Below are 14,979 nucleotides of genomic sequence, written 5' to 3'. Positions count from 1 at the left end.
TACCATTTTGTGTCTTCTTATGTTACCGGGTGAAAACAGTTTTCATGGGCAAACAAATCCAAAATAATAAATACAATTTCAAAATTGAATGCTTCTAACTGAAAGAGTCACCTTACCTTGATACTTAAAACCTAAATATATACTGTCAATAAAGGGATACTTCGGGATTTTGGCAATGAGGCTCTTTATCTACTTCCCCAGAGTCAGATTAACTCGTGGATACCATTTTTATGTTATGCTAGCAGATACCCATAGACTTCCAGTTATTGTGCTAACGCTAGTTAGCATTGGCTCACGAAACTACCTCTAACTTCCTTCATACTGGACAAAGAGAAAATGTTATCCACAAGTTCATCTGACTCTAGGTAAGTAGATAACGGGCAAAATCCCAAAGTGACCCTTTAATGTGGTTCTTCAATAACTATGCATAATACTTGTTGGATGCACATTTTGTGTCCAGCAGATTAGTTACGCCTTGATATTTTCACACATCCTCATCTGATCTAGGAAGGAATTTTCCAAATGACAGTCAAGTGACGAACAGCTGTTATGATAGCGCAATGCAACAACAACCCAAGTGCTGGAAAAAAGGTGTTTGCAAGGAATGTCCAGAATAATTTGGTGTCTCATTCATTACGCCGGTGAAGACACTTGTGCCTGGATCCACATTGGATCTAACATTCCTAGCGAATTGATGTTGATCATCTGTTGTTGTCTGCTTGATTTACAGCAGGGTCTCGTTAGATTTAACAGAGAAAGCATCAAGGTAATGTGTTAATGTTGTCATATGTTTTTGTGCCTCGGATTGGACACCGAGTCTACTGTGTGCAATTGTGTAGGAATGACTATTGCGCAACACCCAATGCTATGCCTATTAATTATTCTGGATAAAATGACAAATTATATAGCCTAGTGGGCTTATTCACAATATGATCAGGTAATGTACTCCTGAGTGGCGCAGTGGTCTAAGGCACTGCATCGCAGTCCTAACTGTGCCACTAGAGATCCTGGTTTGAATCCAGGCTCTGTCGCAGCCGGCCGCGACCGGGAGACTCATGGGCGGCGCACAATTGGCCCAGCGTCGTCCAGGGTAGGGGAGGGAATGGCCGGCAGGGATGTAGCTCAGTTGATAGAGCATGGCGTTTGCAACGCCAGGGTTGTGGGTTCGATTCCCACGGGGGGCCAGTATAAAAAAATATGTATTCATTAACTGTAAGTCGCTCTGGATAAGAGCGTCTGCTAAATGACTAAAATGTAAATGTAATAAAGTAACATGAAAAATACATTTTGTTTTTCATGTTACACCTGCAATTTTAAACAATACAAGGTGATTGAACTTGAATTTGGAGCTCAGAAATTCAAGTACTCTAATATGCCTACCTTCAAATCGGACATTTACTCAATTTGGTGCTTGTAATTATTGTTACCTTATAATTAGTGATTTCTTTCTAATAATTTTTTTGTGAGAGATGTGGCCACATTTGTTTGTTTCCCACCGCTTCAATTGAAGGGTGTTGCTCTACTCTGTTGTGGTAAAACCATGTGCGGTTATTATAATAATAATAAGTCATTTAGCAGACGCTTTTATCCAAAGCGACTTACAGTCATGTGCGCATACATTTTTACGTATGGGTGGTCCCGGGGATCAAACCCACTACCCTGGCGTTACAAGTGCCATGCTCTACCAATTGAGCTACAGAGGACGACAACATCTAACACTGGCTTCAACTTGGCTTTCCATACAAATCCTTCCATTAAACAAGTCAAGTACCTGGTTTTTGGTCACTTTCTCATGATAAAAACAGTGATGGTGAGATTCAAATGGTAGGATTAATGCTAACGCTATTCATGGCTTTATTATGTGTGACTGTGTTGGCCACATAGGCTACAGAAAAATTGCCATGCATGCATCCAATCTGTTTAGTCAGGCAATGTCCACATTATTCACACAGATGTTAGAATGTAATAATACATTGAATATCAAGCATTGACAAGGCCTAAAACCTTTTTTTATTCTTAAAGTGGTAATGGCCTACTTTTTTGTTCTTCTATATTAGGCCCTATATGTACAATTATATAAGTTATACAATTGTAGAACATTGAGGTCCTTGAAAATTACAATTAAGTGATTGAAAAAGTCCCTGAAAGTGCTTGAATTTGACTTGCCAATGTCTGTATGAACACTGCTTAAAGGATGTATAGTCCTAGACCTATGTTTTTGTATAGGTGGAGTTATTGGTCAATTTGCATACATTTTATTTCCTCTAAGTACACATGTGGAACTGCATGAAAATCATTTTTTTTTGTTTCAAAACATTGTTGACATTTTTATCCCAATGTCACACATTGGGTCCGTTATTTATAGAAAGACCCACGTATGTGCATGCACAAATGCATGCACACACACACACACCCACACACAGGAAGAAAGCCTGCTATTACCTTTGAAAATATTATATTTGCTACAGTGTGTCATTTAGTATACTCTTTTATACGTACAGCCTCCCTACGAAAAGTGTGTCAACATATTGAACAAGAGTGTTCTATTAAAAGAACATCAATACTCTATATGAATGGTTCAAACTGTGGTTCAGCTCTCTGTCCTATAAGGAAAGCAAGCTTAGCGTCTCCTGCTGAGTGAGACGACACGCACGCACGCATGCACACATGCTCACACACACACCTCCAGGATTGATAGGCAATTGAAACCGACAGGGGGGAGGTCTAAATCTTTCTCAAAGGTTGCTGGAGAAGGATCAAAGACAGGCACATGCACGCACACACACACACACTTTGGGGCACTTTGATTGACAGCTTTGTGTTGCTACCCCAGGGCCACTACTTTAATGCTTTGCCTTTTTTGATCTGTCTGCCATGGGCCAAATTGATTGCATGTTGTCCAGAATGCCACAAACTAAAGGGCGATACAATCTCTACTTAATCCTGGGTCTTGCTCTCTTTTGAAGGATAAAGTCAATAGAAATGCTGTAAGACTCTCCCCTGCCCAATCAGAGGCTTGACAGGCTATTCAGGCCATAGGGTGTAGTACACAAAAGGATCCCAAAGGAGTGTGATCAAAGAGGTGAGTATCTGGGCACATTTCAGGTCATCTTGACGATTGTGGTATCATGTTAATGTGTGTTGTGAGATCTGGTGCAGCAAAGACCTGGAGCACGACTACTAAATGTTATATTCACAATGGGTCCATCTTTCCAGTCAGCACAGCATTCAAACATCCAATATAAGGACTCAAAACAGATTTGAATCCAAATATGTCTCATCAAGTCACACAGAAAGCTAGACTGGCAGTTCAAAATGCCAGAGATAGAAAAAACACAATTGCATTCATAGCATGAAGCAAAAGACTAGTCAGTCGGACTGGTATCAGCCGTCTGCACAGCCACATTGAAAACTGCATTTCAGTCCTGTTTTTAACGTAGAAACAATTTCTTACCTGGGTAGTCAGTGAGGAGGAGGGAAGGATTGTCATTGGACAGGAGAAAGGATTCCAAGGAAGACAGGATCACATAGAGAAAAAAAAGAAGAAAAAAACTATTGTTCATTTCATTGCACCATTCACATCAGGGGTGTAAATTGGGTATGGCAGAGTATGGCAGTCGACATACCTGTGCTATACCTTAGCTTAACACCAACAACTTAAAATAGGCTACTAAAATCATTCCAATCCCGATTTAAAGGCAAATGCGGTTTAACGGGCTGGCTTTAGGACCATGCGGACACCTCAAAGTGGACAGGCAGGCAGGCAGTTTTGCGGCGGTAGAAGGGAGCATGTTTTAGGATCATGCGGACGCCTCGGCACTGATGGGTGAACTTTTCTCTCAAAACAGTGCAGAGGTGGAAGATGGCTGTAGGTGCCTAGGACGCTAGGTAACTGCTGTTTGACTTGATTAAACTAAACTATACTGAACAAAAATATAAACACAACATGTAAAGTGTTGGTCCCATGTTTCATGAGTTGAAATAAAAGATCCCATAAATGTTCCATCCGCAAAAAAAGCTTAATTCTCTCAAATGTTGTGCACAAATTTGTTTACATCCCTGTTAGTGAGCATTCCTCCTTTGCAAAGATAAAAATCAATCCACCTGACAGGTGTGGCATTTCAAGAAGCTGATTAAACAGCATGATCAGTACACAGGTGCACCTTGTGCTGGGGACAATAAAAGGCCACTTTAAAATGTACAGTTTTGTCACACAACACAATGCCATAGATGTCTCAAGCTTTGAGGGAGTGTGCAATTGGCCTGCTGACTGCAAGAATGTCCACTAAAGCTGTTGTCAGAGAATGTAATGTTAATTTCTCTACCATAAACTGGCTCCAACGTCGTTTTAGATTATTTGGAAGTACATCCAACCGGCCTCACAACCGCAGACCACGTGTAACCACGCCAGCCCAGGACCTCCACATCCGTCTTCTTCACCTGTAGGATCGTCTGACACCAGCCACATGGACAGCTGATGAAACTGAGGAGTATTTATGTCTGTAATAAAGCCCTTTTGTGGGGAATAATTCCTTCTGATTGGATGGGCCTGGCTCCCCAGTGGGTGGGCCTGACTCCCAAGTGGGTGAGCCTATGCCCTCCCAGGCCCACCCATGGCTGCGCCCCTGCTCAGTCATGTGAAATCCATGAAATTGACTGATTTCCTTATATGAACTGTAACTCAGTAAAATTGTTGAAATTGTTGTATAGTTTTTAATCCTGGTGCTGAGCAAGGCCATAGCAGCTAATTGCTGTATGATGTAATTGAGGTGAATGAAGCTACAGCAGATAAGGTGATAATGACTGGAGTCAATTTTGTTTGTGTTTGCTGTTCTCCAAATAGCCTTTTTGAGTTTTTAAATTGTGTACAAATGCAGTATATGAGCGTGAACTTAATTAAAAAAATCATTGGATACCCTATGTTTAGCTGAAATTACACCCAATTCACACTGCACTTCACCATACACTTCACCCAAATGTAAGATGCAGCTGTAAGTGTCGCCGTAGCCTATATGTTATTATTGCCCTTTGCGGTGGTTTTGGTTTGCTGTCTGTTTTCTGTGTCTTAATTAACTGTGTCCTCTTTTCTGTATCTTCCCGGCACACCTGGGAGCTGCTACACTTGAGCCTCATGAGCTTAACAAGCCATGTGCAACATATATAAAGGACCTCCCAGCACACTTCCTTCTCTCTGCTGCTGGTGAGAACATGGAACACAACTGACGCCGCCACTGCCATGCTACCGTCGCCATGCTACGTATACGCAACCGAGCCATGCAGCCACCTGGGGGTGGGATGGAGGACAGAGCCGAACGATGAGTGCTACGATGCATAATGCCTGCTATTGACCAATTTCTTGAACTGCGTGAGGACTGTGTGTTTCTGAGAGAATGCTCCCCCCTGACCCCCTGCTCTGTTCTTTCCCCCTGAGCCAGTGGCGAGGCAGCATTTGCCAACGATGGACCGACGAGATGGGAAACCTACAGACGGGCAACCTATTGGCTGGGACTTAATTATGGGACTGTCTTTTGTCTTGTTTGTCTCGTGTGTTGGCTTTGAACTTTGTAAACCCCAAGTATAACTAGTAAAAATAGTTAGCCTTTTTAAAATTGTCTGTGGTGGCCTGGGATCCATAAAACCAGTTTTTGACATAAGCTTCCAGTTCAAAGTTAAATGTAAAGGTGCTAGCTAATCTGACATGTGAGCATTGCCTTAGCCATCGATAATCCTAAAGCTTTCATCCAGCCTCTCCACCGTATTACACAAATTTCATCCACAGATTATTTTGGTGAGGTGACCAGAGGTGACACTCTGATGCATCCTCAAAACCTTGACAACCATGATCAGCCATATTATACACTGAGTGTACAAAACATGACAGACTGACCAGGTGAATCCAGGTGAAAGCTATGATCCCTTATTAAGGTCACCTGTTAACTCCACTTCAATCAGTGTAGATGAAGGGGAGGAGACAGGTTAAAGCATACTTTTTAAACCTTGAGACAATTGAGACATGGATTGTGAATGTGTGCCATTCAGAGGGTGAATGGGCAAGACAAAAGATTGAAGTGCCATTGAACGGGGTTTGGTAGTAGGTGCCAGGCACACCGGTTTGAGTGTGTCAAGAACTGCAACGCTGCTGGGTTTTAAACACTCAACAGTTTCCCGTGTGTATCAAGAATGGTCCACCACCCAAAGGGCATCCAGCCAATGGCAGGCCAGTGGACAAAAATGGGTCATTGATGAAAGAGGACAAAGGAGGCTGACACAAATTAAGCACAGCAACAGACAGGCTACAGTTCAACAACTGACAGTCCAATACAACATCGATGACCAAAGACCCATAAAAGAATGCACAACTCGTCGTACCTTTACACAAATGGGGTATGGCAGCCGACGACCTGACAGAGTTCCATTTCTTTCAACAAAAAATAAGAAACTGAGGTTGCAGTGGACTAAGGAACGAAAACTCTGGACACTGGAGAAATAGAAAAACATTGTCTGGTCTGATGAATCCCGGTTTGTGCTGTTTCACGCTGATGAGAGGACTAGGGTATGGCGAAAACCACGAGTGCATGCATGCATCCATCCATGTTGCGTGTCAACATTGCAGGCTGGTGGTGGTGTGGTGTGTTTTCATGGCACACATTGGGCCCCTTGATTAAAGTAGAGCAACATTTGAATGCCACAGGATATCTGAACATCATTGCCAAGCAGGTGCATCCCTTCATGGCAGCAGTGTATCCATCTGCAAATAGATTTTTTATGTCCGGTTTTATTTTACAGCGTGAACATTACAAAGTGTTCCGTCTGGTGGTGTCATGGCGGACTGAAGACAGCGGTGCAGAATGCATCAAGATAAAAACGTAACATTCAATATCTGTAAGTTTGACTAAATATTAGCACTTAACTCCATATACTCGTAGGCAATAAACTTTCATCTGGATAACAACACAAAACAAATTATAAGGCTAGAGAAATGTATCGACCAATATCACCAATACAATCAACACCGGAGAGTAAGCATGGAGAACCAATCCCCAAAAAGAAAATGAGACTCCTTGATGGAGACAGACGATTTATGCTTTTCACCACCGGGAATGGTAAGTGTAGAAACCGAATTGCTAAAGTTGATAAATGATAAACTGGGCATACTTGAAGATATAAAGAAGTTGAAGGTGAGCCTCGAAATGAGTGACAAAAAAGCTGTGATAACGGAGAAAGAAACAAACATGCTAAAGCATACAGTCAATACTATTGAAACGGACGTTAAAGAACTTCAAAGGAAAACATGTTTCTGAAAGCCTTACCTGAAATACAGACTAGGTCTATGAGAGAAAATCTGGTACTTACTGGTATCAAAGAAATTGAGGGTGAAGATCCTGAAAGTGTGGCGGAAAAAATATTTCTTAAAGTGCTACAGATACCAGGCGATACCGTCGACAAAAACAAACTCTAACGTGTACACCTTTTCGGACATAGAGGACAGAAAATGAGCGCCCAATCGTTGCCAAATGTTCATTCTTTAAAGTTAAAATAATGGTTAAAAGCCTGGGCCAAAGACTCGCTGGCACGAAAATAGGCATGAACGATCAGGTCCCGAAGGAAATTGCAGAACGGTACAAAGTTATGTACCCACCTTTCAATGTGAATAGATTCAAAGGGAAATGTGTAGCTCTCTTAGTCGATAAACTGTATATTGATAACCAACTGTTCCGAGACACCAAGACTACTCCATGGCTATTCTAAATATTACCAAGTTTCCAAAGAAGAGTTGAATAATGGAACACCCAATACTATCCATGGTAGGGATTGTAATTTAAAAATTTAAAAAAGGAAAAAAGGAAATACAGCAATTGATAAAGAAATAAACTACAAATACAGTATACCATTCAAGATAGGGAATGTTATAAAATAAGTAGCATTCAACTTTCTATATATAGTATTTATAAATAGATAAAAGACAGCATTAGAAGAAAGGATCATTATTAAAAATAATATATCTTCAAATATAAGGAACTGGAACACAAAAGTACTCAAAAGCCTGAAATTAGGTAGGAATCAACATGGTAGGGATAAAAACACAGCAAACAGAGGACATAGTGATTGTGATGGAAGGTGGGGTGTGTGTTTTGTGTTTGGAAAAGTGTGGAGTTAAGTGACTGAAAAAGGAAAATGAGCCAATGTGTGTCTGCGAGCAGGAGTTGTAACAGAGAGCTTTCAATTTTGTGCAGATATGGGATATACATTTTTATTAATTGTCCTATCATGATGGAACGGTCCCCAACCCTATACCCTAGACACCCATACACTAAGGAGAAGTCCTTATCTGTTTTATAGGCCTACTGCAGGTAGCCTATACGCAGCCAAGACAGAAAGATAAATGCCGTCAGAAACCCTCTAAAGCAGCACCGCCCCCTCAAGATTCTGAGCCTGCCTGGCAAGGTTGGTCTTACAAAGCCAATGCCCCCGGATGGATGAGCATAATATACAATACATTTCTCAAAGCTGCTAATGAGAACATTGACGACCTCGTCCCTAGCCAGTGGGAATTCCGGTGGGGTACCCCCACCCAGGTAGTGGCAGTGCTGGCAACACTAGCTGCAGTAACCCATGGGGAGGGGGTCACAATCAGAGAGGGGGCAAATTATTGTGGCCCTGGTGGCACAAAATAATCAAAGGTCTGACTGCACAGAGATGTTTGGGAAAATATAATCGAGGTGAGGGCATTGGAAATGCTTTTGGCGCTTGATCTGCTTCTGGGACGACAATCAAACTTGGGATGGGGGTCGATTCTAGCGGGTGGAATAATAGAGAACAATTAGAGGTGGTAATGAAAGTACAGCTACAGTATATGGACACTCAATCATTATGGAACTTTTAAATTGTTAAGTTTACAAACATACAGTACAAATCAAAAGTGTGGACACACCTACTCATTCCAGGGTTTTTCTATATTTTTACTACTTTCTAAATTGTAGAATAATAGTGAGACATCAAAACTATGAAATAGCACGTATGGAATCATGTAGTAACCAAACAAGTAGGGCTATCTTCTGTATACCACCACTACCTTGTCACAACACAACTGATTGGCTCAAATGCATTAAGAAGGAAATAAATTCCACAAATTAACATTTAACAAGGCACACCTGTTAACTGAAATGCATTCAAGGTGACTACATCATGAAGCTGGTTGAGAGAATGCCAAGAGTGTGCAAAGATGTAATCAAGGCAAAGGGTGGCTACTTTGAAGAATCTAAAATCTAAACTATATTTTGATTTGTAAAACACTCGTTTGGTTACTACATGATTCCACGTGTTATTTCATAGTTTTGATGTCTTCACTATTATTCTACAATGTAGAAAATAGTAAAAATAAAGAAAAACCCTTGAATGAGTAGGTGCGTCCAAAATCTTGTCTGGTATGGATATTATGAAAAATATAATTGAAACTTCTATCTCATTATGGTTAATGGTGAAATAAGTATTGAAAGGTATGATTGTAATGGCTTAGCTGATAATAACAAAAGACGATCAGTATTAACCTGGCTAAAAGAGAACAAATATAATATTTATTGTTTACTGGAAAATCATTCAACAATTTTAGATGAAGTTGTGTGTGTGTGTGTGTGGTGCTCCCATTGGAGAAGAAACTCAAAAGGGGTGATGCTATTAATTAACAATAATTTTGATCCGAATGTGCAAATTGTCCAAACAGATCCGCAAGGTAGATTATTATTTAAAATATGTTATTGGACCATAAACCGATTTGGCTCATTAATCTACACGGTCCAAATAATGATGATCCACACTGAAAAAAAAAATATATATATGTATCAAGTCTACAAGCAATACAAGACTCTATTATTATGGTGGGAGATTATAATATGGTTTTAAATACCGCAATGGAACGTAAAGGAAATCACACTACAAACTATCACCCTCATGCACTTAAGGAAATCACAAATACCATGGATATATTGGAACTAATGATATATGGAGCCTTAAATATCCTGACCAAGGGAGATATACATGGCGGAGGCTCAATCAAGCTAGTTGTCTTGACTACTTTCTTATGTCATTCTCACTGGCACCAAAAGTTTAAAAAGTGTTGCTAGGGGACAGAAAGTGGTCAGACCATCAAATAATTGGCATATATATTACTCTTACAAAATGTCCACTTGGGTGAGGATATTGGAAATGTATAACATACTTTTTCCCCGACATAGCATATATATATATATATATATATACACAGTGGGGAGAACAAGTATTTGATACACTGCAGATTTTGCAGGTTTACCTACTTACAAAGCATGTAGAGGTCTGTAATTTTTATCATAGGTACACTTCAACTGTGAGAGACGGAATCTAAAACAAAAATCCATAAAATCATATTGTATGATTTTTAAGTAATACATTTGCATTTCATTGCATGACATAAATATTTGATACATCAGAAAAGCAGAACTTAATATTTGGTACAGAAACCTGTTTGCAATTACAGAGATCATACATTTCCTGTAGGTCTTGACCAGGTTTGCACACACTGCAGCAGGGATTTTGGCCCACTCCTCCATACAGACCTTCTCCAGATCCTTCAGATTTCGGGGCTGTCGCTGGGCAATACGGACTTTCAGCTCCCTCCAAAGATTTTCTATTGGGTTCAGGTCTGGAGACTGGCTAGGCCACTCCAGGACCTTGAGATGCTTCTTACGGAGCCACTCTTTAGTTGTCCTGGCTGTGTGTTTCGGGTCGTTGTCATGCTGGAAGACCCAGCCACGACCCATCTTCAGTGCTCTTACTGAGGGAAGGAGGTTGTTGGCCAAGATCTCGCAATACATGGCCCCATCCATCCTCCCCTCAATACGGTGCAGTCGTCCTGTCCCCTTTGCAGAAAAGCATCCCCAAAGAATGATGTTTCCACCTCCATGCTTAACGGTTGGGATGGTGTTCTTGGGGTTGTACTCATCCTTCTTCTTCCTCCAAACACGGCGAGTGGAGTTCAGACCCAAAAGCTCTATTTTTGTCTCATCAGACCACATGACCTTCTCCCATTCCTCCTCTGGATCATCTAGATGGTCATTGGCAAACTTCAGACGGGCCTGGACATGCGCTGGCTTGAGCAGGGGGACCTTGCGTGCGCTGCAGGATTTTAATCCATGACGGCGTAGTGTGTTACTAATGGTTTTCTTTGAGACTGTGGTCCTAGCTCTCTTCAGGTCATTGACCAGGTCCTGCCGTGTAGTTCTGGGCTGATCCCTCACCTTCCTCATTATCATTGATGCCCCACGAGGTGAGATCTTGCATGGAGCCCCAGACCGAGGATGATTGATCGTCATCTTGAACTTCTTCCATTTTCTAATAATTGTGCCAACAGTTGTTGCCTTCTCACCAAGCTGCTTGCCTATTGTCCTGTAGCCCATCCCAGCCTTGTGCAGGTCTACAGTTTTATCCCTGATGTCCTTACCCAGCTCTCTGGTCTTGGCCATTGTGGAGAGGTTGGAGTCTGTTTGATTGAGAGTGTGGACAGGTGTCTTTTATACAGGTAACGAGTTCAAACACGTGCAGTTAATACAGGTAATGAGTGGAGAACAGGAGGGCTTCTTAAAGAAAAACTAACAGGTCTGTGAGAGCCGGAATTCTTACTGGTTGGTAGGTGATCAAATACTTATGTCATGCAATAAAATTATTACAGACCTGTGATAAAAATTACAGACCTCTACATGCTTTGTAAGTAGGAAAACCTGCAAAATCGGCAGTGTATCAAATACTTGTTCTCCCCACTGTATATACACACACACACACACATTAAGAGACCACTGCAAAAATATAAGTTTATCTGGTTTTACTATGTATATGTATGTGTTTGGGTGAAATAAAATGTTTTGTTTTATTCTATAAACTACTGAAAACATTTCTCCCAAATTCCAAATAAAATATTGTCATTTAGAGCATTTATTTGCAGAAAATGACAACTGGTCAAAATAACAAAAAAGATACAGTGTTGTCAGACCTCGAATAATGCAAAGAAAATAAGTTCATGTTCATTTTTAAACAACACAATAGTAATGTTTTAACTTAGGAAGAGTTCAGAAATCAATATTTGGTTGAATAACCCTGATTTTCAATCACAGCTTTCATGCGTCTTGGCATGCTCTCCACCAGTCTTTCACATTGATGTTGGGTGACTTCATGCCACTCCTGGCGCAACAATGCAAGCAGCTCGGGCTTTGTTTGATGGCTTGTGACCATCCATCTTCCTCTTGATCACATTCCAGAAGCTTTCAATGGAGTTCAGGTCTGGAGATTGGGCTGGCCATGACAGAGTCTTGATCTGGTGGTCCTCCATCCACACCTTGATTGACCTGGCTGTGTGGGATGTCACATTGTCCTGCTGGAAAAACCAATCCTGAGAGTTGGGGAACAATGTCAGAGCAAAAGGAAGCAAGTTTTCTTCCAGGACAACCTTGTACGTGGCTTGATTCATGTGTCCTTCACAAAGACAAATCTGCCCGATTCCAGCCTTGCTGAAGCACCTCCAGATCATCACCGATCCTCCACCAAATTTCACAGTGGGTGCGAGACACTGTGGCTTGCAGGCCTCTCCAGGTCTCCGTCTAACCATTAGACGACCAGGTGTTGGGCAAAGCTGAAAATTGGACTCATCAGAGAAGATGACCTCACTCCAGTCCTCTACGGTCCAATCCTTATGGTCTTTTGCTAACCTCAGCCTGGCTCTTCTTTGCTTCTCATTGATGAAGTTTTTTTTTCTTCTAGATTTGCACGACTTCAGCCCTGCTCCTAGGAGCCTGTTTCGAACCGTCCTCGCCGTGCACTTCACCACAGCTGCCGTTTCCCATTCTTTTTGTAGGTCACTTGATGTCATCCTACGGTTGTTGAGTGACATTCAAATGAGTTGGCGGTCATCCCGGTCAGTAGAGAGTCGTTTTCGCCCTCTGTCGGTCTGTAGCTTTGTTGTCCCCAATGTCTGCTGCTTGACCTTGTTCTTATGAACCGCCATCTTTGAAATTTTAAGGATGGAAGCAAGCTGATACTCACTGTATCCCTCTGCAAGTAAAGCCAGAATTGAACCCTTCTTTTCCTCACTCAAAACATTCTTTTTCACCTCTTTTGGCATGGTCAATAGTAATTGTTTTATTAATATTACTTTTGAGGTACTATTAGCACTGTTTTTGCCATCCAGCTGGTCCTATTGCAAGAGGATAGTGATGACCACAGCAGTGGTTTTTGTACTTTTCCTCATAAAAAAATATTTGGTTCAGGTGATCACCTAATCAGTACCTAATTCAGTAGAATGAGGTGTGCCTGTGTTGGATTTCAACAGACACTGGAATGGAATGGATGTCATACATGTAGAGATGCTGATTTAAGAAATATTTGCAGTAGTCTCTTCATTTTTTCCAGAGCTGTCTATACATATATGTGTGTGTGTGTGTGTGTGTGTGTGTGTGTGTATATACACTGCTCAAAAAAATAAAGGGAACACTTAAACAACACAATGCAACTCCAAGTCAATCACACTTCTGTGAAATCAAACTGTCCACTTAGGAAGCAACACTGATTGACAATACATTTCACATGCTGTTGTGCAAATGGAATAGACAACAGGTGGAAATTATAGGCAATTAGCAAGACACCCCCAATAAAGAAGTGGTTCTGCAGGTTGTGACCACAGACCACTTCTCAGTTCCCATGCTTCCTGGTTGATGTTTTGGTCACTTTTGAATGCTGGCAGTGCTTTCACTCTAGTGGTAGCATGAGACGGAGTCTACAACCCACACAAGTGGCTCAGGTAGTGCAACTCATCCAGGATGGCACATCAATGCGAGCTGTGGCCAGAAGGTTTGCTGTGTCTGTCAGCATAGTGTCCAGAGCATGGAGGCGCTACCAGGAGACAGGCCAGTACATCAGGAGACGTGGAGGAGGCCGTAGGAGGGCAACAACCCAGCAGCAGGACTGCTACCTCCGCCTTTGTGCAAGGAGGAGCAGGAGGAGCACTGCCAGAGCCCTGCAAAATGACCTCCAGCAGGCCACAAATGTGCATGTGTCTGCTCAAACCGTCAGAAACAGACTCCATGAGGGTGGTATGAGGGCCCGACGTCCACAGGTGGGGGTTGTGCTTACAGCCCAACACCGTGCAGGACGTTTGGCATTTGCCAGAGAACTCCAAGATTGGCAAATTCGCCACTGGCGCCCTGTGCTCTTCACAGATGAAAGCAGGTTCACACTGAGCACGTGACAGACGTGACAGAGTCTGGAGACGCCGTGGAGAACGTTCTGCTGCCTGCAACATCCTCCAGCAAGACCGGATTGGCGGAGGGTCAGTCATGGTGTGGGGTGGTATTTCTTTGGGGGGCCGCACAGCCCTCCATGTGCTCGCCAGAGGTAGCCTGACTGTCATTAGGTACCGAGATTAGATCCTCAGACCCTTTGTGAGACCATATGCTCTTGCGGTTGGCCCTGGGTTCCTCCTAATGCAAGACAATGCTAGACCTCATGTGGCTGGAGTGTGTCAGCAGTTCCTGCAAGAGGAAGGCATTGATGCTCATTCCCCAGACCTGAATCCAATTGAGCACATCTGGGACATCATGTCTCGCTCCATCCACCAACGCCACGTTGCACCACAGACTGTCCAGGAGTTGGCGGATGCTTTAGTCCAGGTCTGGGAGGAGATCCCTCAGGAGACCATCCACCACCTCATCAGGAGCATGCCCAGGCGTTGTAGGGAGGTCATACAGGCACCTGGAGGCCACACCCACTACTGAGCCTCATTTTGATTTGTTTTAAGGACATTACATCAAAGTTGGATCAGCCTGTAGTGTGGTGTTCCACTTTAATTTTGAGGGTGACTCCAAATCCAGACCTCCATGGGTTGATAAATTTGATCTCCATTGATAATTTTTGTGTGATTTTGTTGTCAGCACATTCAACTATGTAATGAAAAAGTATTTA

The sequence above is a fragment of the Coregonus clupeaformis genome, unplaced genomic scaffold (genome assembly GCF_020615455.1).
Source record: "Coregonus clupeaformis isolate EN_2021a unplaced genomic scaffold, ASM2061545v1 scaf0221, whole genome shotgun sequence".
NCBI lineage: Eukaryota > Metazoa > Chordata > Actinopteri > Salmoniformes > Salmonidae > Coregonus > Coregonus clupeaformis.
The sequence above is the reverse complement of the archived record's forward strand: the minus strand, read 5'-3'. Positions refer to the sequence as shown.